The following is a 25403-nucleotide window of genomic DNA, read 5'->3' as shown; positions in this document are numbered from 1 at the left end:
ATGTAAATGCCAACAATGACTAACCCTTCAAGGACAGTCCAGGCACAAGGCAAGTTACACAAGGTTAAGCAGGCAACTTTAAGCTTGCATTCTCATGCATCTTGACCAAAACTACTCTCCAAAATATTTTAATTAGTTAGTTATGTTTAGTTAGGAAAAAAAAAAAATCCTCACCATACACAAATTTGTTCATCTTCTAAGAGTATGTATGTATAATCTCTGTGGATCTTTGCACCCTCAAAGTGCTTGAAAGTACTACAGAGTTCTAAAAAGTGCACCTCAGGTTAACTGCCCTCCTCCCCCCCGCCCCAAGGCCACAAGTACAGGAAAAGGCACAGAAACCTAGCTTCCTTAGTTCCATATTCAGTCAGTCATCATTCATTCATTTAATAAAGTTCATTAAATATGAACTGAAGTCACTCAGTTGTGTCTGACTCTTTGCGACCCCATGGACTGTAGCCTACCATGATCCTCCATCCATGGGATTTTCCAGGCAAGAGTACTGGAGTGGGTTGCCATTTCCTTCTCCAGAGGATCTTCCCAACACAGGGATCGAACCTGGGTCTCCCACATTGTAGGCAGACGCTTCACCATCTGAGCCACCAGGGAAGTATTAAATATGAAATGCTTATAAAGCATTATTGACAAAATTCTTGCCAGGAAAGTTTATATTGTAAAAAATTTTAATCCAAGTTTTAAATTTTATATGCTTTCAGAACAATTAACATATTCATATGAAGACATCTATAATTAGGCTTATAATTAGAATCCACTAAGATTACTTTATGCATAATGTTAAATGAATTGTAAAATTAGGGAAAAAAGGTCATTGCACAGGACTTTAGATGCAGGATCCATTGAGAGATTTTTGGAACCTCAAGAGTCATTTCTTTTGACAAAATACCTCTCTGGGCTCCTGTACAGTTATTGAAAGGCACCCCACACAATCATGTCCAATATTATTGTTTTTCCTTTTTTATTCTTTGTAAGCTGAGACTAGGTTTGCATTCTCCACAATTCTATGAAGCTTCTATAGAAGAGATTTCCAAAGTAGCCTATATAGAGGCACTCAAGATATAAATCTACAAGCAGTAGAGTGAGGCCTTTCATATTTTGTACATTGTATGAAACCAGGTCAGAGCAATCATATTCACAGCTGCTATCCAGCAACAATCTCAGTCACAGTAGGCTGCCACTGGATGGCAGGTGCACATTCACTTTCACTTAGGCTGAGGGGAATACTGGGACATTTAGTCTTCTGTCTCTAGTTAAAACCACTCTATTGTGTGTAGTTAACACATATACACACACACCTGCTTTGGTGTCACAGAGTTTTGTCAAGAAAAGGCTGTTGTATATCTAGTTGGGAATCAAGATGAGATTGTGACTATATGTGTGTATACATATATATATATAGAGAGAGAGAGAGAGAGAGAGCCTTGACTTAATAACACATTAGAGCATTCTTGTAAGCTCAATGTTTCATTGGGTCATTATGCCTTATGATTTATAATCTTATTAAATAACATCTTCTATTGGTCAGAATAGGCTAGACTCTGTTCTCATGACACATAAGTCCTGAAATCTCAATGGCTGAACACAATAACGGTTTCTTGCTCACACAGAGTCCAGTGCAAGTTAAGCAGCCTTTCTTTATCATTAGTGACTCCATGTTGTAGTGAAACATGTCTATCTGAAACATGCGGCTATTTGAGCAGAGAAAGGCAGGGATGAAGGAGAATTACTGGTTCTTAATACTCTTTAGCCAGAAATGATGTAAGTTGCTTTCATTCATACTCTGTTAGAACTAATCACATGACCCCAATACAACTGTAAGAGAAACCAGGAAATGTAGTAACACGCAGATCATGGATACTATTAGTGCCAAGAGCCTCTAGCACGTGTCTGTTCCAGAAACAGTCACACTATCATCCTTTTCCTCCATTGGGCAAACGCTATTGATCACCTTCTATCTGTAGGAATTTGTCCTGGATGTTAAAAGATTATAGAGAGAAATAAAACGTCATTGCTACTCTCCAACAGCCTAAAAGATAGGTAGACAGAAAAAAATTACAATAGAGCCAAACTGTGAATCAGAAAAAAAGTGTCCCAAATAGAGGCATATATCATGTTCCATGGGAAAGAGCACAGAGGAAGATGGGAATTCATTTTTATCAAAAGAATCCTTGAAATGCTACAGAGGTGATGACTTACGTGCTGGGCCTTGAAGGGAAAAAAAAAAGGACTCCGACAAGTTTGATATAGAAAAAAGGGAATGAGAAAAGACAGAAAAATTGGAGAAGACAACAGCATGACTGAGGAATGAAGGGGCATAGAACCTGGAATATGAGGTTGTGGGTGTGTAATATAAGTTTGGGCTTTATTAGTTTGCATGTTGTGTATGTTTGCTTGTTCTAGGAATATTAGTCTATTGCTCTCCTTTGTTTCTCCTATTGTTATTTCACCTATGAATAGAAATCAAGGCAAAAATGTTACCAAAAATATTGCAAGTTCTGATCATATGATTTAATTTTCCCCTAAATTGAATTTTTTTCTTAATTTCTGAAGAATATTAAGATTGCAAGTCATAGGAGAAATTGACTGGACTCATTCCCACCTAGTACTCTTCACAAATTCCTTTCTAAGCCAACCAAATATTTACATAGCAGGCCTAGCCATAGCAACAAGGCAATTTAGAAATGAACACCCAAATACTAACACTGGGGCGTTAGATAAATTGGATCCAGGGTTTTAATTGTTGGAAAAACAAGACTTAAAAAGAAAATTTGCTACAGTTTTGATACAGTGCTATGAGTAATGATGGTTAAGAGTTTGTAAATGGGTTAAATAGGCCAAGAATATGAGGCTGTGAAAAGTACAGGGTGAAAAAGAAATATAGGACAATAAAAGAAAAATCAGAAAGAAGGAAAAGGGTGAACAGGATCTTCCTTTTTCCTTCTCTTCCTTGAAGTAAAATAAAAATGATAAATGAATTAGAAAAATGTCAGTAGTGAACACTCAAGAAAATGACCTTGAAATGTGTATCTTAATGTTTCTTTTTAAAATTTAACGTTCTTTTTTGTGAAAATGAAGTGTACGTTCCATCATTATCGAATATCTATTATATCTTTTCCAAGTGTCAGTTTGCAGATTTTTGTTTGTTTGAAATTAAAGTTCTTTCTGGAATTTCTGCCATAGTTCTTTAGTTTCTAACTACCCTTCTGTGTGCAATACTGTCTTCCAAACTTTTTGATGCTACTGATAATGTTATTAATTCATCTTACATTATCTTCCATCAATTTCACATATATTATCTCACCTAAATCTTCCAATAGCAATAAAAAGTTGATTGTGTTACTATTTTGTAATAGTAATAAACTATTAGCAGAAACTAAAATTCCAGCCTACAGACTAGCTGTGGTAGAAGTAAGGCAATGTGAATTTAGCCAACTACTTACTTTCCATTTGTAAAATGTGAATAATCTGCCAGCTACAAATTGGCACTTGCCATCTATTGCTACAGGATTAAATCATGAGCTGCTGCAGCTGCTGACCTTCAACACCCCCTGAAAGGAGTTCAGAGTGGAGATCAGGAATGAGGTGCTCTGTGGTCTGGAAAAAACTGGCAGAAAAGGCCTTTAGATAGTTGGATATTTTTCAGGAGAAGGTTTTACAAGCCTGATTCTTACATCTTCTCATATCTAGAAAAGCATTAAAATCCTTCATGGTGACCTCTACTCCTCGTGACTAGCAGCAACCTTTTCTGTGGTCTGGAAAAAACTGGCAGAAAAGGCCTTTAGATAGTTGGATATTTTTCAGGAGAAGGTTTTACAAGCCTGATTCTTACATCTTCTCATATCTAGAAAAGCATTAAAATCCTTCATGGTGACCTCTACTCCTCGTGACTAGCAGCAACCTTTTGCAAAAACATGTGCTTGTTTGCATGTAACACCACCTCCACCAAAGTCACATAAATACCGACCTTCATCCTGGCTCTTGCGGGCTGTTTCTCAGAGCTATCTGAAATGCTGGCTTCCAGGCTATAGAACTCATTTTGCCTCAAATTAAACAACTCACAACTCCTATGTGGTGTATGTTTTTCAGCCAACAAATCTAATGTGTTATTGTATTAATTGGGATAATTCATGTAAATACCTAGAACAGTGTCTGACAATGATAAACATTTAATAAATAAGTAATTATTATAATTATTACCATAACACCATTTTGATTCTTTGTCCCTTGGGTTTCAAAATTGCAATTATTTCAATTAAATTATCTTGGCATTTTGGAAATGATATAATTTCTAGAACAAACAAAAGCTTCTAATAAGTTACATTTTTACCTAAGATGAATGCAACATTTTTATCTCTTTCACTTTTTTTGGGGAGCAGGAAAAGGGGAGGGTCAGTTCAATTTACAGAAAAGTTGGAAAATGATTTCTCAAATCCAAGACCCTGATTATTCTCCCAGATTCTTTCTTTTTCTCTAAGTAATGTTTCAACCTTAAAAATATTAAAGGAAGCTAATGTAAATGTTCATTTCCAGCACTTCCTTTTTCCCACTTCCCCCAAAACATGTCTAGACACGGGGAGGAAATAAAGGTAGAAGAAATCAAACCAAGACTGATTTTACCATTAACCCTAGCAGTGTGAGTGTGAGTGTGTGTGTGTGTGTGTGTGTGTATAGCAAATAACTAAGTCCTATTTTGAAGAATTAAATAATTTGAAGGACTTCCCTATCGTGTGAGCATGTGTGTGTGTGTGTGTGTGTGTGTGTGTGTGTGTGTGTGTAGCAAATAACTAAGTCCTATTTTGAAGAATTAAATAATTTGAAGGACTTCCCTATCCGTCCAGTGACTAAGACTTCTGGTTCCACTGCACGGGGGGCGTGGTTCCGTCCCTGGTGAGGGAACTAAGACCCCCACAGGGCATGTGGCCAATAAATAAATATATAAAATTTGAGAAACTAAAACGAAATCATTTACAAATGACTTTCTCTCACTTCTTTCCCATTTTCAAGTCCTTTTGTGCTACTCCTCCACCCTCGGGGTAAAATTTATTTTTCGCTTAGAGTGAGTGATTCGGTGGATGGACCAAATCTCCAACACTGCAGTGGTCCCCTCTTCTTGTGCCCCAGAAAAGACTTCGGTTGAAGAATGGCCCAACACTTTAACTGCGAGCTCGCAAGGAGACTCTCTGTCTCCGTGCCTTGGGCCAGGTTGCTCTCCTTTTGTACGGCTTTCCTTGCCTATAGGTTGCCCTACTGCCCAGGGTACCTACACAAAGGTACCACACACCAGCTCCTAGGTTGTGCGTCAAGTACTTCGAGTAAAGCACGTCCCAACCGGTGTGGAACAACAGTTCGACCAGACTTGTGGCTTTCTCTCAGGGTCAAAACTAAAATCTGCAGTGCAGCGCTCCGAGCCACAGACCGTGTCTTTGACACTCGCCTGGAGCATGCTCAGTCGGCCTGGAGTCACTGGGCTGCGGCCGGCGCCCACCCGCGGCCCCGGGTTCCCGCAAAGCCCTGGGGGATCGCCGCCGCCCTCCCCGGCCCCCTCCCCCTCCGGGAGCCCTCCCCCTCCCCGTTCCCTCCCCGTCCCTCCCCCGGTGGCGCGGCGCGCGCTCCTCGGCATCCACTGGGCGCTCAGCCGCCGCGCCTCCCCTCCCCGCCGCCTCCTCCTCCACCACCTCCGGCGGCGGGCGAGGACTTGTCCAGGGACATAAATAAATAAATAATTCCATTCACTCTTGATAGCGAGGCGAACTGGCGGCGGACGGATCGCTGCAGCGCCCACCCAGTGCCGGAGACCACGTAAAGTAAGTGACACCCCGGGAGGAAACGAGGGCTAGGAGGAGGAGGGGACGCTGGCGGAGAGGAAGGCGAGCGCACGTCTGTCACCCGAGCTGCCCGGGGAACGGCACGCGCGTGTGAAAATAATGGCCAGTCTGTGAGACGCGCGCCAAAGCCAAGTTTGCCCGCGAGCCCTTATATAGACAAAATTCCCCAGAGCGACCGCCGGAGAGCTAGCGTCACCGAAGCGCGCGGACTGCAACGCGGGACCTGCGGGGGCGCATCCGGGCGCGGGCTTTGCGCGCGCGCGCGTGCGCGTCGGGGAGGGGAATCCCGAGGGGTCCCGCGCGGAGAGCACTCCGCGCGCCCGCGCGCTTCCGGCCGCCAGGTGCCCGCACCTGGAGCTCTGGCACCGAGGCTCCCCCGGCGCCGTGTTCCACCCCCACCCCGCCACCCCCAACCCGCCCGTTTCTTGGACCTATGAGTCTCCCTGGCAGGTTCCCACCTGGCGCTTCTCCGCAGCATCTCGCCCCGTGCCCGCCAGCACACCGGGGTGGCCCGGGACTGAGAAGCTGGGTATTGGGCGGAAGTGGGAGTCGGGGTGAGAGTGTATAGGCTAGAGCCTCTTCTTTTAGCAGATGGTTGCACTCAGAGAGGCTGGGAAGAAGGGACGAAATACCGGGGGATGAGGGGGGTGGAGTAAGAGGGTTTTTTTATGTTTTGCGTCTCAGGTAGCGTGGCGGGGGCGAGGCAGAAGGAAAGGTGTGTAAGGGAGAGACACACCCGGGGACAGAAAAGGAACGTGACTTAACGCGGGCGGAGGAGGGCCTGCGCCTCCCGGCTGTTTTTCCTGGCAGAGCTGTGGCGCCACGCTGGGGGTGCCAGGCCCAGCCAGGTAGCGAGGAGGCTAGTGAGGTGGCTCACTTGCGAACTGCCTCCTCTCTCGGGCGGATGCTGCTTGGGCGGCTAATGTCTCCACGCCATTTTTCTCCCTAACTTCCGCGAAATTGCAGACTGGTCTTGGCAGGGCGAGGGGTTGTGACCAAGGCCACTTTCCTGGTAGGGCTGAGGAGGGAAATTTGTGATCTATGTCAGGGATGTTAAAATTACACACGCAACACACGCAGGAGAGGAAATGTGCGGTTTACAAGTACCTCTGGTAGTAGTAGTAAAGCTAGTCTGTCGTATCTTCTTTCTCGGGTCTGTTAAGGGACACAGCAGGGGAGTAGAACCGCGAGCACCGATGAGGGTGGTGCGGAAAAGCGTGGGCAGAAGGAAACAGTGAGTACTAGATGCCCTTTCCTGGCACCCCGTGCTTTATGGCTAAATCCAAACTGGGAACTCAGGAGGGTGTAGACTTTCAACGGACCCTTGGCTTGAGTGTGCTGTGTCATTGGAATCTCAAGTACGAAGTGTGCATTTTGGGGGGACTTGGCTGAAAAATTAGAGCTGGGTTCTGGCAGCAGAGACTGATGAGGGTTGAATGAGGTGACCCTTTCATGGCCCTGGTGAGGCAATCTTAGCCCCACTTTCTGCTTCTGAGCACATTGCGTTTAAAGCAATCTAAGTCAGCCGGCAACTGAATGATCTCAGTAAAAGGGAAAGATTACTTAGGCAACTCAGTGTGTTGTGTAACAACTCACAAAGTCAGAAATTAGGGTTTTTTTTTTTTTGCAAAATTCACATCACCAGTTTGCAATTACGTACTCCCCTCCCCTTTGGGCTGTTTCAATGATGGTAAGTGAACTGAAATTTTAACACTTGTTTCTCAGTGTCCAAATTAGTGCCCCTTCCTATAAATGCTCAGTTTATTTGTAGACGTGCATTTACTCTTTTATAATATCTAGCTGATATTTTTGGCCTTGAGCCCTCCTGAAGGGAAAGAAGGCAAAGAAACTTAAAGAAATATCCTTTATGGAGAGTTATATTCTTGGATCATGGATCAGAAGTAAAAGAAGTCTCCTGCAGTTGCTTTTCATTATATATTCATTTATCAAACTTTTTTTTTTGAGACATTCACGTGGAAAAAGTTAGTTAACTTTAGAGTTAGACCTGGATTTCAAGCTCACTTCTTCACTTTTGTAAGACTAAGTAATTATTTAACAATCTTATCCTTAGTTTTTCTTATTCATACAATGAAATTAGTGGTATCTACCCTGAAGTGCTATTGTGAGGAATAAAGTGTACTGAAAACACCTGAAAAATAAACTAGCTAAGGTGGTCCAGTGATCCAGAATCCGCCTTCCAATACAGGGGACACGGATTTGATCCCGGGTCCAGGAAGATCCCATATACCTCAGGGCAACTGAGTCTGTGCACCACAACTGTTGAGCCCATGTGCTGCAACTACTGAAGCCCACTTGACCTAGAGCCCCTGATCCTCAACAAGAGAAGCCACTGCAATGAGAAGCCTGAACACCACACTGAAGACTAGTGCCTGCTCCTGGCAACCAGAGAGAGCAACAAAGACCTAGCTTTGCCAAAAGTAAAATAAATAAAAATATATTTTGACAAAAATAAACTAGCTATTTTTGAAACCCTAAAATCACTCCAGACACTGCACTGTGGTTACAAAGATGAATAAGGTTGCAATTCTGTTCTCAAAAATAAAAAACAAAAACATCTAGTCATCTGGGCTGATCTTCCTTCTGTCCTCTTTGCTGTTCGTTTCCTTCTCAATGAAAGAAGCGTGTATCTCAAGGAATTTGAAAGGATGTAGCAGTTTTAAGAAATGTAAGATGTGCTAAGAGGCACATTTGAGAATGGCACCTTACTTCAGAAACCTGTGTGTTCAGCCCCATCCATTTGCCCATTGACCCCGTATAAACAAGTAACAGAGGATTTTCTGTTGTTATGAGGGCAGGACATCCCTTCTCTGAAGAATGTCTTTGCTAATGGATTTCTTTCTTTTCTTTCTTTTCTTTCTTTTTTATTTTAAGAGATTGAGCAGCAAGTTTTTTCTGCACTTTGGACAGACTAATCCCCTCACCCTGAGAAGCCCAAGAGTATAGTCACTATAACATTTTCTCTATAATGCTCACCATGTTCTGGGCACTGTCTGTTAACTCCTTTTATCACTTTAACAATCCTAAGAGGAGGATCTATCGATATTCACATTTACAGAAGAGGCACAGAGAGTTAAGAAACTAACTCGAAGTGCACAGCTAGCAAGGAGCTGAGTGGGGGTGAGCACCCGGGTAGGCTGTCTGACTTGCACCACTGAGTAGTATGGCTTCTGCTGCATGAAGCTGATTGAGGGCAGGAACTTCGTCTGTAGTGTTCTTCCTTCCTCGTGCAGTGCCTGGCAGGTGATAGTCCTGAACAACTGATTATAGAAAAAATGAAGCAAGGAGGGAGGGAGAAACAAAGGAAGAATGAGCATTCTTTCTTGCCTACAACTCTCAGTCTGGCAGGGAATTCCGATTGGAACTCTGCGCTGGGGGCAGGATAGTTGAGGATCTTTTTGATTTCTTTGCCTTGTCCTTTGTTCCTTATACTGTGTGAGCACAAGCATAGAAATAACTCAATATGTGGTCTCTGATTCACACTGATGTATAGCAGAGGCCTCCACAATATTGTAAAGCAGTTATCCTCCAATAAAAAATAAACGTAAAAAATCCAAATCTTTCATATTTGCATTAACTCTTGTTTTAAAAGGTGCAGGAACTTCCCTGGTGGTCCAGTGGCTAAGACTCTGCACTTCCATTGCAGGGGTCTGGGTTCCATCCCTGATCAGGGAACCAGATCCCACATGCCAGCCAAATAAATAAATATTTTTTAAGAAAATACATGGTAGCTAGTGTCAGGTATTAAATATTTGGCCTTAAGACTAATAGGTTTATATAATGTTCACTGGCTTATTCTTCTTAACAGATTTTTGGGAACCCTTTGAAGAGCAAAGTTTCTCAGTAGATGGCATGATAGTGCTGAATTGCATAATAAGCCATTGAATGAACTCTCATTGAGAGGTCATCCTTGTTGACTTTCTCAAAACTATTTGGATCAAAGTATGTAGGAAATGTGTTGAGAAACAACTGCACACACTAAATCTCCGTGAGTAATAGAACTTTCTTTTAAAAACTTACAGAGAAAGCTTCATTTTCTCAATAGGTCCCTGAAATGGTGAATACAGGGTCCTAATCTACCTACATGGAAGATTCACTTGTTATTAACCTTTATTGAAATCCCAGATAAGTTCATGAAAATTTTACAAGGCATTTGGGTGACAACTACAAGATGTTGGTGTAAAGATATTTTTGTTAAAAGTTTTGCACAGTTAAGATAGCCCCACAAAAAAATGACATACTATCTGGTTTAGTAGGGCTTCCCTGGTGGCTCAGTGGTAAAGTGGTAAAGAATCCGTCTGCTAATGCAGGAGATGCGGGTTCATTCCTTAGGTTGGCGGGATACCCTGGAGAAAGAAATGGCAACCCACTCCGGTATTCTTGCCTGGGAAATCCCATGGACAGAGCCTGGTGGGCTACAGACCATGGATTTGCAAAAGAGTCAGACATGACTTAGCGATAAACAACAACAATAATTTGGTTTAGTTATCTGAACTGCTGATTAATGTTTGGTCATGTTTGGAATTAAAACATGACATTTAATTTAAAAAATTAAAATTTTCCATTGAAAGTATCTAGTATGAATGGTAACACAGAGAAATATTTGTTTAGATAAGTAAAGGTCTGTACAAAATATTGGTATTTTAAAAAAGTATTTACATTAAATGTTGGCTGTTTCACACCTAATAACACAATGACATGTAGTATTATTAATCATCCACTTTCCTAAACAGTTTTTGATTAGAGCTATAAATTATAAGAAGCTGCTCTACTAAGTAATTTATTTGAAGACCTATTTCTTTTGGAACTAGATTCAGTTCAGTTCAGCCGCTCAGTCGTGTCTGACTCTTTGTGACCCCATGAATCGCAGCATGCCAGGCCTCCCTGTCCATCACCAACTCCCAGAGTTTACCCAAACTCATGTCCATCGAGTCAGTGATGCCATCCAACCATCTCATCCTCTGTTGTCCCCTTCTCCTCCTGCCCCCAATCCTTCCCAGCATCAGGGTCTTTTCCAATGAGTCAACTCTTTGCATGAGGTGGCCAAAGTATTGGAGTTTCAGCTTCAACATCAGTCCTTCCAATGAACACCCAGGACTGATCTACTTTAGGATGGACTGGTTGGATCTCCTTGCAGTCCAAGGGACTCTCAAGAGTCTTCTCCAACACCACAGTTCAAAAGCATCAATTCTTTCTTTCTTCACAGTCCAACTCTCACATCCATACATGACTACTGGAAAAACCATAGCCTTGACTAGACGGACTTTCGTTGGCAAAGCAATGTCTCTGCTTTTTAATATGCTATCTAGGTTGGTCATAACTTTCCTTCCAAGGAGTAAGCGTCTTTTAATTTCATGGGTGCAATCACCATCTGCAGTGATTTTTGAGCCCAGAAAAATAAAGTCAGCCACTGTTTCCCCATCTATTTCCCAAGAAGTGATGGGACCGGATGCCATGATCTTAGTTTTCTGAATGTTGAGCTTTAAGCCAACATTTTCACTCTCCTCTTTCACTTTCATCAAGAGGCTTTTTAGTTCCTCTTCACTTCCTGTCATGAGTGGTGTTGTCTGCATATCTGAGGTTATTGATTTAGATTAGACATGAATAAATAGTAAAACCAAAAGGGCATGCATTCTCTTGAAAAGTTTCTAAGGGATGAACTGTATTAATAATATTTGCCTGTTTTTGAAATTGATTCTCCAAAATGTCAGAAACTGAAGTTCTGTCAGTTTTTCTCAAATATACAAAAGGTACATTCAGTGATGGGCTTCCCTTGTAGCTCAGTTGGTAAAAAATCTGCCTGTAAGGCAGGAGACCTGGTTTGATTCCTGGGTTGGGAAGATACCCTGGAGAAGGAAATGGCAACCCACTCCAATATTCTTGCCTGGAAAATCCCCTGGACAGAGGAGCCTGGCAGGCTACAGTCTATGGTGTTGCAAAGAGTCAGACATGACTGAGTGACTAAACCAGCGCCACCACAACATTCAGTGATAAACAGAGTTCCTCAACAGGTGACAGTGTTGGCATTTTGGGCAGGGCTCTTTTGCATGGTGTAGGAATGCCGCTTTTATTGCAGGACACTTAGTGTCTGTGACCCCTGCCCTCCATATGCTGATAGTTTCCCCTTAGTCATAATTACCAAAAGTGTCCCCTGACATTGAATACACTTTTTGGAAGAAAGGTACTATATGTGATTGAAAATTATTGGCCAGTAAAATCAAATTGCAAATGTTTAAGGAAATTATCTTTGAAATCGGTCTATCTTCCAATAAGAAATTCTTTTGTGTTTTCTTCAAAGGATAAAAAGAGTAATCTCATGTGAAAGTACTTTGAAGGAGTGAGTTCTTCCTTGTAAGATATATTAAGTATTAACATTTTATAATCAGGTTATAACTGACCTCTGAGGCTCTAAATCTTCACTGACTTCACACTATCCACAGCCTTTGGCAATGTTGGCACCTGCTGCTTCTTAAACTCTTCTCTTGATTTCTAGGTGCTCTTTGTGCTTCTCCTATTTCTCTGGTTGCTCATTAGTGACTTCCTCTTCGACTTTCCTTTCATCTCATAGCTCAGCTGGTAAAGAATCTGCCTGCAATGCAGGAGATCCCACCCATTTCGATTCTTGGATTGGGAAGACCCCCTGAAGAATGGATAGGCTGGCTACTCACTCCACTATTCTTGGGCTTCCCTTGTGGCTTAGATGATAAAGAATGTTCTTACAATGCAGGAGAGCTGGATTCGATCTCTAGGTCAGGAAAATCCCCTGGAGAAGGGAATGGATACCCACTCCAATTTTCTTGCCTGGAGAATTCCATGAACAGAGGAGCCTGGCGGGCTCAAAGGGTCAGACAGGATTGAGGGACTTGCACTTTCACCTACTCACTCAAGTATGTGTTCCTCAATTTCTGTTTTGAATTCTTCTCTTGTCTAAATTTGATCCATTAGCAAAGCTTGTCGTCTCTTAGACTGTGCTTTGACCTCAGTAGGAGTAACACTCAAGCCATTATCTTCAACCCTGACCTTCACATAGCTGTGGCCAGAACTTTCCAAATGCCTGCTGGACAGCTCCCCTCTTCTGTGCTGCTGACACTGCCAACACCCTGTGGTCTCTTCTGAACATTCTTCTTTCCTTCTGTTGGCTCTATTTCTTTTATTGGTATTAGTATTCTAATCTAGAATGAGACCCTCAAGCCCCCCACCCCCTGCCACAGCCTTGTATCTTACAGTCAGTTGCTAAGACATTCAAAATACTTCTTTCATCAGTGTCCTCTTTTCTGATGCTGCCAGAGTCCAGGCACTTTTGACATACTACTTAGACTCACATCCTAGTCTTTTAGCTGATCTCCTTACCAATAGTTTCTCAATGTACTAGTTAATTCTGTATGTGCCACCAGATACTCTCACTGAAATACACCTCCCTTTTCTATATGTTAGTAACACTTTGTGACTCGCATTACCTAGATCTAAGGACCAACATTTCAATCTCTGTATTTCCGAAAATCTTTTCTAGGCTCATCTCCCACTGCCACCATCCTCAGGTCAAACTGAACTGTCCCTTGTGCCTCATTTATTTTCATTCTGTTTCCTGCCTCCACATTTTTGGCCATGCTGTTCTTTCATCTTAAAATGCTCTAACCTCCTGCTGTTTCCATGTCTAGCTTCAACTTTCAAGGCTGGGTGTAAACACCACATTCAAATTTTCTCTGAAGCCTCTGGATAAGTACAAGAAGCTTTTTTAAGATTTTAGTATGTGTACTGGAAACTCCAGGGGACAGTGGAGGACAGAGGAGCCTGGCATGCTGCAGTCCATGGGGTCACAAAGAGTCAGACATGACTTAGCCACTGAGCAACAACCAATGTGTACTCGGGCAGCCTGTTCTTTTAAAGACAGTTCCAGTTGTGACTACATTCTTGTTACTTCTACCTAGGGTCCTTAGCTTTCTGGCGCCACACAAAATAAATTTTTTCTGGGTTGATTGACAGCCTGTACGTTTGTGGTGACAGCTCACTTGTCTTATATTTTCTCTATGAATGTAACATATTCACTTTTCTACCTCTTCTTTATGTGACTTGGTTAAGCTTGTTTTTAGGGCCACTATGTTTCTGGAAGCATTCACGTTTAGGAAAGTCCATTTATGTACAAAATAGTTGAAAGATGAAATTGGTTGTTTATGAACATAAATGTTTGATCACTTGCTCATGTTCCCGCTGGCCATCAGTGTCATCTTTTTTCAGATGAAATTAGAAGGTGGGAAATAAAGGCATATAGAGAGATCTGCCTTTGGAAGGACCCACTGTTAACTCAGAGCTGAACATTTTCTTTCTGTGGCCCATTACGCTGAGCATAATGAATGAATAAATGAATAAACACTAAAAGGGAAGAAAGAAGGAAACTCATTTTAAATTTTGTTTACCATTAGAAATTAGCCCCTCAGTAAAATTATTTGTCTTTGATGATTAATGCCATAAGAAGTAAAGAACCTAATATGCTGTGTGTGTGTGTGTGTGTGTGTGTGTGTGTGTGTGTGTATAATAAGTGAATTTAGAGACCAAAGATGTGGTTCTTAGGTAAAGCAATAGAGATTACTTTAGTAAAAATAGCTTGCCTTTATCCAGGACTTCTACATGCTAGGCATCATTTTACATATTCATCTTACACATTTTTAACTAATTTAATCCTCCAAGCCTTATGAGAAAACATTATCATGACCCTTATTTTACAGGTGAGGGAATTAGGGCCAGAGGTTAAGTATCTTGCCCAAGGTTGTACATCTTGTCAGTGGAGGGATCTGGTCCTGAATCTATTAACCACAATGCACCTTCTCAATATTAGTATTTTAAAATATGTAATTCTGCACTGGATTTTAAGACATTCTAGAGGAAGGAAGTTTGAGAAATGTTAAAAAAAAAAAAAAAGACTGGTCAAGGATAACAGGCCTTGATCTGTTAAAACACAGAGTTGGAAGAATGATAAGACTTCCTTACTCTTTAAAGGAAATATCTGGAACCAAACTAAAAGGCTTTGAGAAAATAATGACCTCTCATCACTTGTGGACTCAGGGAGGCTGGGGAACCATTAGGGACTGAATAAACAATAATTCCAGGATTCGATCCCTTTAGCACAGGTAGCAAGGTGATGGGGGTAGGGGAGGGAGTGTGCATAGGGTGCCAGGACTCTTGTGGATACTCCAGGCTGTGGGCACTCCAGGCTGTGGGCACTCCAGGCTGTGGGCAGCGGTGGATACATGAACAGAGGGGCATCTGGAGAATTCTTATGGATGTGTACATGTCACATCTGCCGTGAAGTGGGATTTTGAATAAAGCCTCTGACATATTTCAAGCCAGAGAATGTAATCCTTTAATAACAACTATTTATTCATCCACTGTGCTCCAGACACCGTTTTAGATGTTAGAGATGGCTGTGAATAAAACAGTAAGCTCCTTTTAGTCTTGAGTCACACAAATAATGGAACCTATTTTCAAAGCAAGTTTAAGCAATTTATGTCTTTCCATCAGCTTTGTGTAGAGCTCGTGTCGTGTTCACTCTAGTCTGTCTTATTCTGTGGGTCTGTCTTTTCTCTTTCCCTTTTTTTTCCATCAACATGTCACATGTTGGATCAGAGTCTTTGTGGATAGATAGATAGACCTTGGTGGAATTTTGATTTAGCCACATCTCAGCTGTTTAACCAAAATCAAGCTATGTAAACCTTCAGAGCCTCAGTTGCCTCATTTTTAAAAATGGAAACAATAAAGCCTATATCACAAGATTGCTGCTGGAGAGTGAATAAATAATGCAGGTAACATAAATGGTAATCACAATTATTTTTCTTTTATCTCTACTAATATTTTTGGTGCATTTTGAGGCAGAGTCTCTTTATTCTTGAAAAATCCTCTTCTGTGCACAGTTATTTATGAATTATAATATTATATTCACAGCCTGATCCAAGTAGGCAATTCAAACAACAAAAACTCATTGACTTTATAGTAATATGGGTGTTTCCCATGTAGACAAAACTCTGGGTTATGACACATACGGGAAGACAATTCAATATTGATGCTGCAAAAATATTTAAGTGCTGAATTTTTCACATAGAAACAAAATTAGTAACATCAACTGGGAATATATCCAAAGGAGTTTTAAGATAGAAATTCCCGACTTTCCACTTAGAAGTAGTAGCACATATAAACACATTTAAAGACTATTGCAAAGGGAAGAACAATAGCGATTATGCTATCACGATTTAGAGATGTTTGTTCATACTAAGATACAAACCTATGTCAACATAACTATTGTTGTGCTTTTTTTTAAAGCAACATTTAAGTGCTTCCTATGTGTCTGATCTTTTAAAAATAGAATTTCTATTCCTCATTATTACTAAGTAAGACATAGGCAGGTAGAATAAAGACTCAGCAAGATGAGGCTGCCCATTAGAGAACCGCAAAGGTCAGTGTCTCAGTAGACCTTTCAGTGCAGGTAGGCTGCTAATGGCAACTAGATCTTGCTCGCATATGTTGTCAATTTAAATCAGTAAATAATTGAGCATTGCTCCATGTAATAATCTGCACAAAGACTCGAAAAGATTATGTCTAAGTCATCTTTCCTGATCCCCGTAAGGAGACTAATTTCAGAGACATTCTCTGTGTGGAGAGTTAAAGGAACAATCGAATAGCATTGAGTGTCAAAATGATAGAGTAGTGATTGTCTACAACATTGGTTAACCAAGTATAAATAATCCTTGAGCCACATCTGGCCTCCTTCCTGTTTATATAAATAAAAAGTTTTTTTCTGGAATATAGCCACACCCATTTGTTTCTGTGTTTTCTGTGACAGATTGCCTGCTGCAGTTTGAGTTCAATAGTTGTGATTAAATCTGCTAATCCTGAAATATTTTTCAGTTTAGAGAAAACGTTCAGTTTAGAGAAAAATACACTTCAGTTTAGGGAAAAATCTTTCAGTTTAGAGAAGAGTATTTGTTGACCCCTGCCTGCTCTAGGATTCCAGAAGGAGACTTTGCTATGTAGTGGAGTGATCAAAGAAAGCTTCAATAAAAGAAGTGGAAACATTTTAGAGCTGAGAGATGAATAGTCTAAGTAAAATGAGGTCCATAGCTCTTAACCCTGCCTCTTAAGGTTCAGTTATTGGTAATGTCCTCCTTTTTCTGTAGTGCCCCTTCCTAGTACTATATGGATTCCAGGTATTTATTGTCTGGTGTCTTCAATGTAGCAATAAAATGCTTAAATGTGTTTTCCTAAAGCTATGGCCTCTTTCAGAAGAAAACCAATCAGTGTACCAGTTTCTTTTTCTGAACTTAAAAAGTGGCAGATACTGCAGGAATATATGCATATCACTAATTGATATGACAGCATAATAAGTAGATAGGAAAAGGTGAACAATTCAGAAGAAACCTCAGGGAATATAAGACAATGTAAGCACATCCCCCGGGGACCACATTAGCATCTCTCTGGAGAGTCACCTGGCCACTGTGCCCTGGGGAGAACATTAATTACACACAGCAATGGCCTACTACTGGAGGATTTAGTGATGTCAGATCTCAAGCTCATCTAAAAATTGTTTCTTTTTTTATTGTTAATTTTCTTAGTAACGTGGTAATTTAAAGAAAAAAAAAACACTTCAATGAGGAAGCATGCAAAATTTATTGTTTTAAATTCATTTTTTACCAATAACAGTTTTATTACTCTATTAACCTTTGTGGGCCCATTATCTACATTTGTTTTCAACTATTTCAAAAAAGGCAATACACACTTATATAGCTGTATTACCAATTTAAAAATCTCATCCTAAATGCTTAGAAACCTAATTATTACTGTTCATTGGGATACTTCAGTATCAATGATCAAAATTATTATGCATATTTAATCTGTAACTTTCATTTAAGAGTAAATGTTCTCTCCAACTGTTTTAGGATATAATCAGTTTTAAATTGGGCTTCCCCAGTGGCTCTACAATAAAGAATCTACCTGCCAGTGCTGAAGACAAAGGAGACACAGGTTCGATCCCAGGGTTGGGAAGATCCCCTGGAGAAGAAAATGGCAACCCACTCCAGTATTCTTGCCTGGGAAATCCCGTGGATGGAGGATCCTGGCGGGCTACAGTCCATGGGGTCACAGCACTATTTTAAATTATTTCACGTTTTATTAAACATCTTATTTTACTAGTTTTTGTCTTAAAGCAGTACTACTAAAGTCTGCTCAGCTATACAGTGAGATACTGAGTTGTGGTCTATAAGATCTAAATTGAAAAATGTAGTTTTTTGGTCTTCTTTTGGCATTCAAAGGATTTACATACTTAGATTTTTGGAATTTCAAAAGAAAAAAGAGAAGACACATATTCAGAGATATAGCTGCAGGGTCTTACATATATCACCTCATATAATCCAGAGAGTCATTGTCTGACAACATCAACAGCCCTGTTACATGGATATCCTGTATCATTTTCACTAATTTAGGAAGAAATGAAGCAGCTGATGTGTCAGGGGGGTTAGCTCTATTTCCAAAATCCATATTTTCCCCTCTGTTCCATGTAGTTGTCCCAGGTAGAAGTAGACTCCTCCCTCTCTGCACACACATTTTATAGAAAAGGGAAATTGTGGGGATGATAACAGAGAAACACTTAGGATTCTGTCCTTCTTGAATATGCTGCTTTTTAAAAGAGTTCTGCTTTTAAATATAAAAATCACACCTGTAAGTCTTTCACACAAAACAAACAAAAAATTAAGAGGACAAGAGAAAAGTTGGCAAAATTGTATTTTGTCTCTCTTCCATATTGTCTTAGTCCATTTGGGTTGTTGTGACAAAATACCACAGACTGGTAGCTTATAAACAACAAATTTATTTCTCAGGGTTCTAGAAGATGGAAGTCAGAGATCAGGGTGCCAGTGTGGCTGGGTGAGGGTCTGCTTCTGGGTTTCAGACTTTTAGTTGTGTCCTGGCACTCTGGAAGGGATTCTGGAGTCCTATGAGGTCTGTATGTGTGTGCTAAGAGGCTTTAGTCATGTCCAGCTCTTTGCTACTCCATGGACAGTAGCCCACCAGGCTCCTCTGTCCATGGGATTCTCCAGGCAAGAATACTGGAGTGCGTTGCTGTGCCTTCCTCCAGGAGATCTTCCAGGGATTGAACCTGGTTCCCTTATGTCTCTTGCGGGTGGGTTCTTTACCACTAGTGCCACCTGCGAAGCCCTGTGGGGGTCTATATCAGAGTACTAATTCCATTTATGAGGGCTCCATTCTCATGACCTAAATACCTCACAAAGGCCCTACCTCCTGAAATGATTGCATTGGGCATAAGATTTGATCACGAGTTTGGGGGGCCACAAGCATTCAGACCATAGCATGAATGCATAATCCTTCTTTCAAAAATGTCAGCTCTGTGAACTGTGCATGTTGGGATGGATGCTAATACCAAGAAATTGAGTAGACATGGATAACACTATTTAATTAAGGCTATGTTTAAATAAACTGGGATCTGAATATTGTTCTAACCTTTTTTTTTGAGTACTTGATTATGCTTTTTAAAATAGGTACATTCAGTTCCAATTATACCTTAATAAGAAAAACTATTCATGTCAAATTTAAAAAAAATCTTAGTAATAATTGGTTCATTTAAGTACCGTAACTTCATTATACTTGAAATTCATTGCAAAAATTCATGTTATAAAGAGTCCATTTCAAAAGGACTTAGGAAGTTTCCCACTATAAGCGATTTAGCTCTTTACATAGCCTTGTTATAGGAACAGGAGCATTCAACTGTAGCATGTTGAAGACAGTGCTATAATAAAATTCCAATATCATTGTTTTAAAATGTATTTCTTTCATAGAAGAACAACTTCAAAATATATAATTGAGGTACTACATGTTTTAAAAAGTGAGACAGTTGAATTGAATGCTATGTCTTGTTTATCCACTAACACACAATGTGAATGGGACTTTTCTTTGCCATTGACAATAGAATATAATTTGTGCATTGCAATTTAAATATCCCTTCCTTGACCCCCAAAAGATATCCAATCAAGGAAGGCTGGGAAAATTATAAGGTATTATTACCACCTACTGAGGACTTTCCTGGTGGTTCAGACGATAAAGAATCCACCTGCAATGCAGGAGACCTGGGTTCGGTCCCGGGGTTGGGACGATCCCCTGGAGGAGGGCCCTGAAACCCACTCCAGTATTCTAGACTGGAGAATCTCTATGGACAGAGGAGCCTGGAGAGCTACAGTCCATGGGGTCGGAAAGAGTCAGACAGAACTGAGCAACTAAGCACATATACATACCACCTACTGAACAGTATTTTATAGCACAGAGTTGATGGGGAAAAAATGAAATGCTCCCTTGTTAACGGAACACTTGTATGAATAGTCTAGGGGCTTCCCGGGTGGCACAGTGGTAAAGAATCTGCCTGCCAGTGTAGGAGATGCAGAAGACACAGGAGATGCAGGTTCCATCCCTGGGTCAGGAAGCTACTCCAGTATTCCTGCCTGGAAAATGGGCAGGGGAGCCTGGTGGGCTATTGTCCTTAGAGTCGGCCACAACTGAGAGACTGAGAACACACACACACAGATTCAAGTTGAAAACATATAGGATTATGATCAATAATCCTATTAAGGAGTAGCAATTCTGAAAACAAATATGATATCCCTAAATAATTTTAGAAATTAAGCTGGTTTTAGAAAAGGCAGAGGAACCAGAGATCAAATTGCCAACATCTGCTGGATCATCGAAAAAGCAAGAGAGTTCCAGGAAAACATCTATTTCTGCTTTATTGACTATGCCAAAGCCTTTGACTGTGTGGATTGCAATAAACTGTGGAAAATTCTGAAAGAGATGGGAATACCAGACCCCCTGACCTACCTCTTGAGAAACCTGTATACAGGTCAGGAAGAAACAGTTAGAAATGGACATGGAACAACAGACTGGTTCCAAATAGGAAAAGGAATATATCAAGGCTGTATATTGTCACCCTGCTTATTTAACTTATATGCAGAGTACATCATGAGAAACCCTGGGCTAGAGGAAGCACAGGCTGGAATCAAGATTGCTAGGAGAAATGTCAAGAACCTCAGATAGGCAGATGACACCACCCTTATGACAGAAAGTGAAGAAGAACTAAGGGCCTCTTGATGAAAGTGAAAGAAGAGAGTGAAAAAGTTGGCTTAAAGCTCAACATTCAGAAAACTAAGATCATGCATCTGGTCCCATCACTTCATGGCAAATAGATGAGCAAACAGTGGAAATAGTGGCTGACTTTATTTTTTTGGGCTCCAAAATCACTGCAGATGGTGATTGCAGCAATGAAATTAAAAGACGCTTACTCCTTGGAAGGAAAGTTATGGCCAACCTAGACAGTATATTAAAAAGCAGAGACATCACTTTGTCAACAAAGGTCCATCTAGTCAAGGGTATGGTTTTTCCAGTAGTCATGTATATATGTGAGAGTTGGACTATAAAGAAAGCTGAGCACCAAAGAATTGATGCTTTTGAACTGTGGTGTTGGAGAAGACTCTTGAGAGTCCCTTGGACTGCAAGGAGATCCAACCAGTCCATCCTAAAGGAGATCAGTCCTGGTTGTTCATTGGAAGGACTGATGTTGATGCTGAAACTCCAATACTTTGGCCACCTGATGCGAAGAGCTGACTCATTTGAAAAGACCCTGATGCTGGGAAAGATTGAGGGCAGGAGAAGGGGATGACAGAGGATGAGATGGTTGGATGGCATCACTGACTCAATGGACATGGGTTTGGGTGGACTCCAGGAGTTGGTGATGGACAGGGAGGCCCGGCATGGTGTGGTTCATGGGGTCGCAAAGAGTTGGACACTACTGAGCGGCTGAAATGAACTGAACTGAACTAAAATAATTTATTGGGGTGAGAAAACTTTCTACAAGGACTATTTTGGCTCCTGAAATGGACCATCCATCTTTTGTAATCAAATAATTAATGGTATCAAAGAAAATGGTTCTGATATGCTCTTTATGTTATTTAAAGGCATCAGGATAATATAAGGTAGTTGAAGTGCCATGATTTTTTTACATTGAAGTATAGTTGACTTACAGTATTATGTTAATTTCAGCTATATAGCAAAGTGATTCAGTTTTATATGTATATATATGAATACATATATGTATATATATATACTTTTTCAGATTCCTTTATAGGTTATTATGACATATTAAATATCATTCCCTGTCCTATGCAGAAGGTCCTTGTTGTTTACCTATTTTATATATAGTGGTATATATTTATTAATCCCAAACTCATAATTTATCCCCCCCTTTCTCCTTTGATAATCATAAATTTATTTTCTATGTATGTAAGTCTGTTTTTGTTTGTAACTTCATTTACATAACTTTTTAAGATTCCACATATAAGTGATATCATGTATTTGTCTTTCTATTACTTACTTCACTTAGTATGATAATCTCTAAGTTCACTTTTTAACTTTATTTCAATAGAGAATCGAAGTTTGTTTTTTTAAAAAAATGTGTATTATTTGCCTATACAGACATTCCCTTTCTACATTCCTGGGAATTCTCTCAAATTCCTAGAAATCTGAAAATAAAAACACATACAACCTCATATATTTTTTTAATTTTACAGCTTGATTTTTGTTTCCAATATATCAGTGATCACTACTAAAAACTTTATTTTCCTTCACTTGACACTGACTTTTACCTTTTTCTTTTTTTTCACATTTTCTTGTAAGAGTAGTTTCCTGATAGGATTGAAAATGGGTATGTGGAGAGAAGTGTGTGCCAAGATTGGCAGACATTCAGATGCTGCATTTGTTGCCTCTGTGAAACTAGTACACCATGTAGTCACACAGTTGTGCCAATAATAATAATACCAGCAAAGTGACCAGGCATTTGTATCTTTGGTGGCTGTTCCAGTTCTCATAGTGTCATGGATGCTGTTGCCATTACTCCAGAAATCCATCTTTGGCATGTTGCTGAAACAGTGTCCTAAGCAACATGAAGACATTTATGTTCCTGGAGTTTATGTTTTCTGAACACATAACATGTGGATTTATCTGTGAGCTTTATAAAGTGCTGGAGAGTCTAGAAAGATGTGCCTATTGGAACTTGCATGTTGCCTCATCTTGGACCCTGGCCTGGTTCCTGCTCCATGACTTGACTCTGTTGGATCTTGGCGTTGACTCTGGCCAGCACCTAGTGACTGCCCTCTGAAATGCTCTTTGGCTTTACTGGAAGGGGAAACTACAGATAATAGTCATGGGACCCTAAAAGTTGCCAGAAGCCAGACTGACAAAACCATAAAGGACATGCAACAGCATGATGCCTAAAGTAACTGGTTTGTAGGTTTACCACCCTGGGCTGTAACCTTTAGCTATCAATACATAGAGTAGGAATTTCATTCTACAGCATTTTAAGTGTCATAGAACAGAGTTGGAAGCGCTTTATTAAAGTATTTACTGAAGGTAGGAAGCACTCTGATAATACCTAAATAACATCTTTTTTATGGGAATTCTCTGTTTGCTTCTGACCAAACCGTTTGATCATTTACTTCAAACAAAACTGAAAAAATTAGACAGCAGCAAGAATCATTTGTCATGCAATACAGATATTCTGGGTGGTCATCTAAAAATGTCCAATTTGTGTTTGTCCTCTATAGATAAGCTCTTCATTTTTCCTAAGTTTACTTTAAATTTTGATAGATATTTTGGTTTTTAATGAAAAAAATTCCAACATATTTTTTCATGAATACAAAAAAGGAAATATTGTGAGTTGATTTTTAAGTTATCTTATTAGACTTTTATTGTGTAAACATTATCTTATCATCGTAAGACTACTTGTTTCTATTATTAATATTTAGTTATTCAAATTGTCTCAAGTCAACTCTTAATAAAGGTGAAAAATAATGTGCATATTTTCTAGCATCATTACCCAGTTAAAAGTCATATTCTGCCTGAGAATTTACCTAAAATCATTAAGACTTTGCAGATTTTGTTATATGTTTTGGCATAAATGGACTTCCCAGGTGGCACTAGTGGTAAAGAACCCGCCTGCCAATACAAGATATGTAAAACATGTGGGTTTGATCCTTGGGTGGGGAAGATCCCCAGGAGAAGGAAATGGCCACCCACTCTAGTATTCTTGCCTGGAGAATCCCATGGACAGAGGAGCTTGGCAGGCTACAGTTCATGAGATCTCAAAAAGTTAGACATGACTGAAGCAACTGAACATGCACGTGGGATAAATATATTGTTTGGCGAGGTGGATGGCTAACTTTATTAAATAATTAATCTAGATGTTTTTCTAATGCATAGTATTTTGAGTTAATATGTAGTGTGAATGAGATCACTTTTTAAAAAAATTTTAGGATTAATGTTAGACCCATTTCTCCATAAAGAATGAAATAAAAGATCTAATCTGCGTGTTATTTTCTCTTTGACAAATCTTTAATCATGTGAATATATTACCTAAATTAATGCATACTCATAAGATTTATAAAGGCAAAATGATTTATTCTTACTCAATTATATCCTCATCCATCATTGTTTTTTTAACAAATATAGGTGGGGGTGGTGGTTTAGTCACTAAATCGTGTCCAACTCTTGCGACCCCATGGACTGTAGCCTGCCAGGCTCCTCTTCCCAGGCAAGAATACTGGAGTGCGTTGTCATTTCCTTCTCCAGAGGATCTTCTCAACCCAGGAATCTGGTTGCAACCCAGATCTCCTGCATTGCAAGCAGAATCTTCACCTACTGAGCTACCAGGGAAGCCCCAACATATATAGGTATCATTTATTTATTTATTTTTAATTAATTTATTTAATTTTCTGGCTGTACCGGGTCTTTGTTGCTACACATGGGCTTTCTCTGGTTGTGGTGAGCAGGGGCTACCCTTTAAATGCGGTGGCTTTTTGTTGTGGAGCACACGTTCTAGGGCGTGTGGACTTCGGTAGTTGCAGCTTGAAGGCTCTAGAGTGCAGGCTCAGTAGTTGTGGCACGTGGCCTTATTTACTCCTTAGCATGTGGAATCTTCCCAGAATAGGGGTTGAACTCATGTCCCCTGCATTGGCAGGTAGATTATTACCCATTACTCAACCAGGGAAGTCGTCATTCATCATTATTAATGTACTCATAAAACACCACTTGGCTTTGGAGAAATTACACTCCAAATTACAGTCTGTTCGGGTAATGCCTAAGTTCCGAATTTTCCAAACTTGATTACAGATGCCATTTTTGAACAAAATTTCACTTAATGGAGCACCACTGAGGAAATAGTGCCTGGAGGAAAGACCTCTGCATTAAAACAAAATAGAATTTTGAAAATATTATTTATAAAGTCCTACATGTGCCTGGAGAGTAACTGAATTTGGATTTCATTTCCATAGTTCAAACATGTAATATATTCTAAGATATTTTGCAATGCATATCAAAGTAGGTGGCCACTGTCTCTCTCCATAATAAAATGCAAAACATCAGGGCCATATGGATTACTAAAATTGTTATGTTGATATAATATTAATAAAAGCAAAATGATGTGGGAGTTAATTTTTGAGACCCGTG

General features: G+C 40.2%; 1 protein-coding gene across 4 annotated transcripts in view; it reads left to right on the top strand.

Annotated features, from left to right (window-relative positions):
* SLC16A7 (solute carrier family 16 member 7) overlaps positions 1-25403 on the top strand; it is a 255680-nt gene that overhangs the window by 61778 nt on the left and 168499 nt on the right. The window contains exon 1 of one of the 4 annotated variants that reach the window (XM_081586799.1): positions 5612-5822. The exons of 2 other annotated variants lie outside the window; for them this stretch is intronic. The gene's annotated coding sequence lies outside the window, so the exon portion shown is untranslated. Of the gene's footprint in view, positions 1-5611; positions 5823-7005; positions 7078-25403 lie in introns of those variants that run through there. One more of the 4 variants, XM_081586802.1, reaches the window with a different exon arrangement.

Source organism: Giraffa tippelskirchi, chromosome 4, assembly GCF_054371585.1.
Source record: "Giraffa tippelskirchi isolate mGirTip1 chromosome 4, T2T-mGirTip1v1.2.pri, whole genome shotgun sequence".
NCBI lineage: Eukaryota > Metazoa > Chordata > Mammalia > Artiodactyla > Giraffidae > Giraffa > Giraffa tippelskirchi.
The sequence above is the reverse complement of the archived record's forward strand: the minus strand, read 5'-3'. Positions and strand labels throughout refer to the sequence as shown.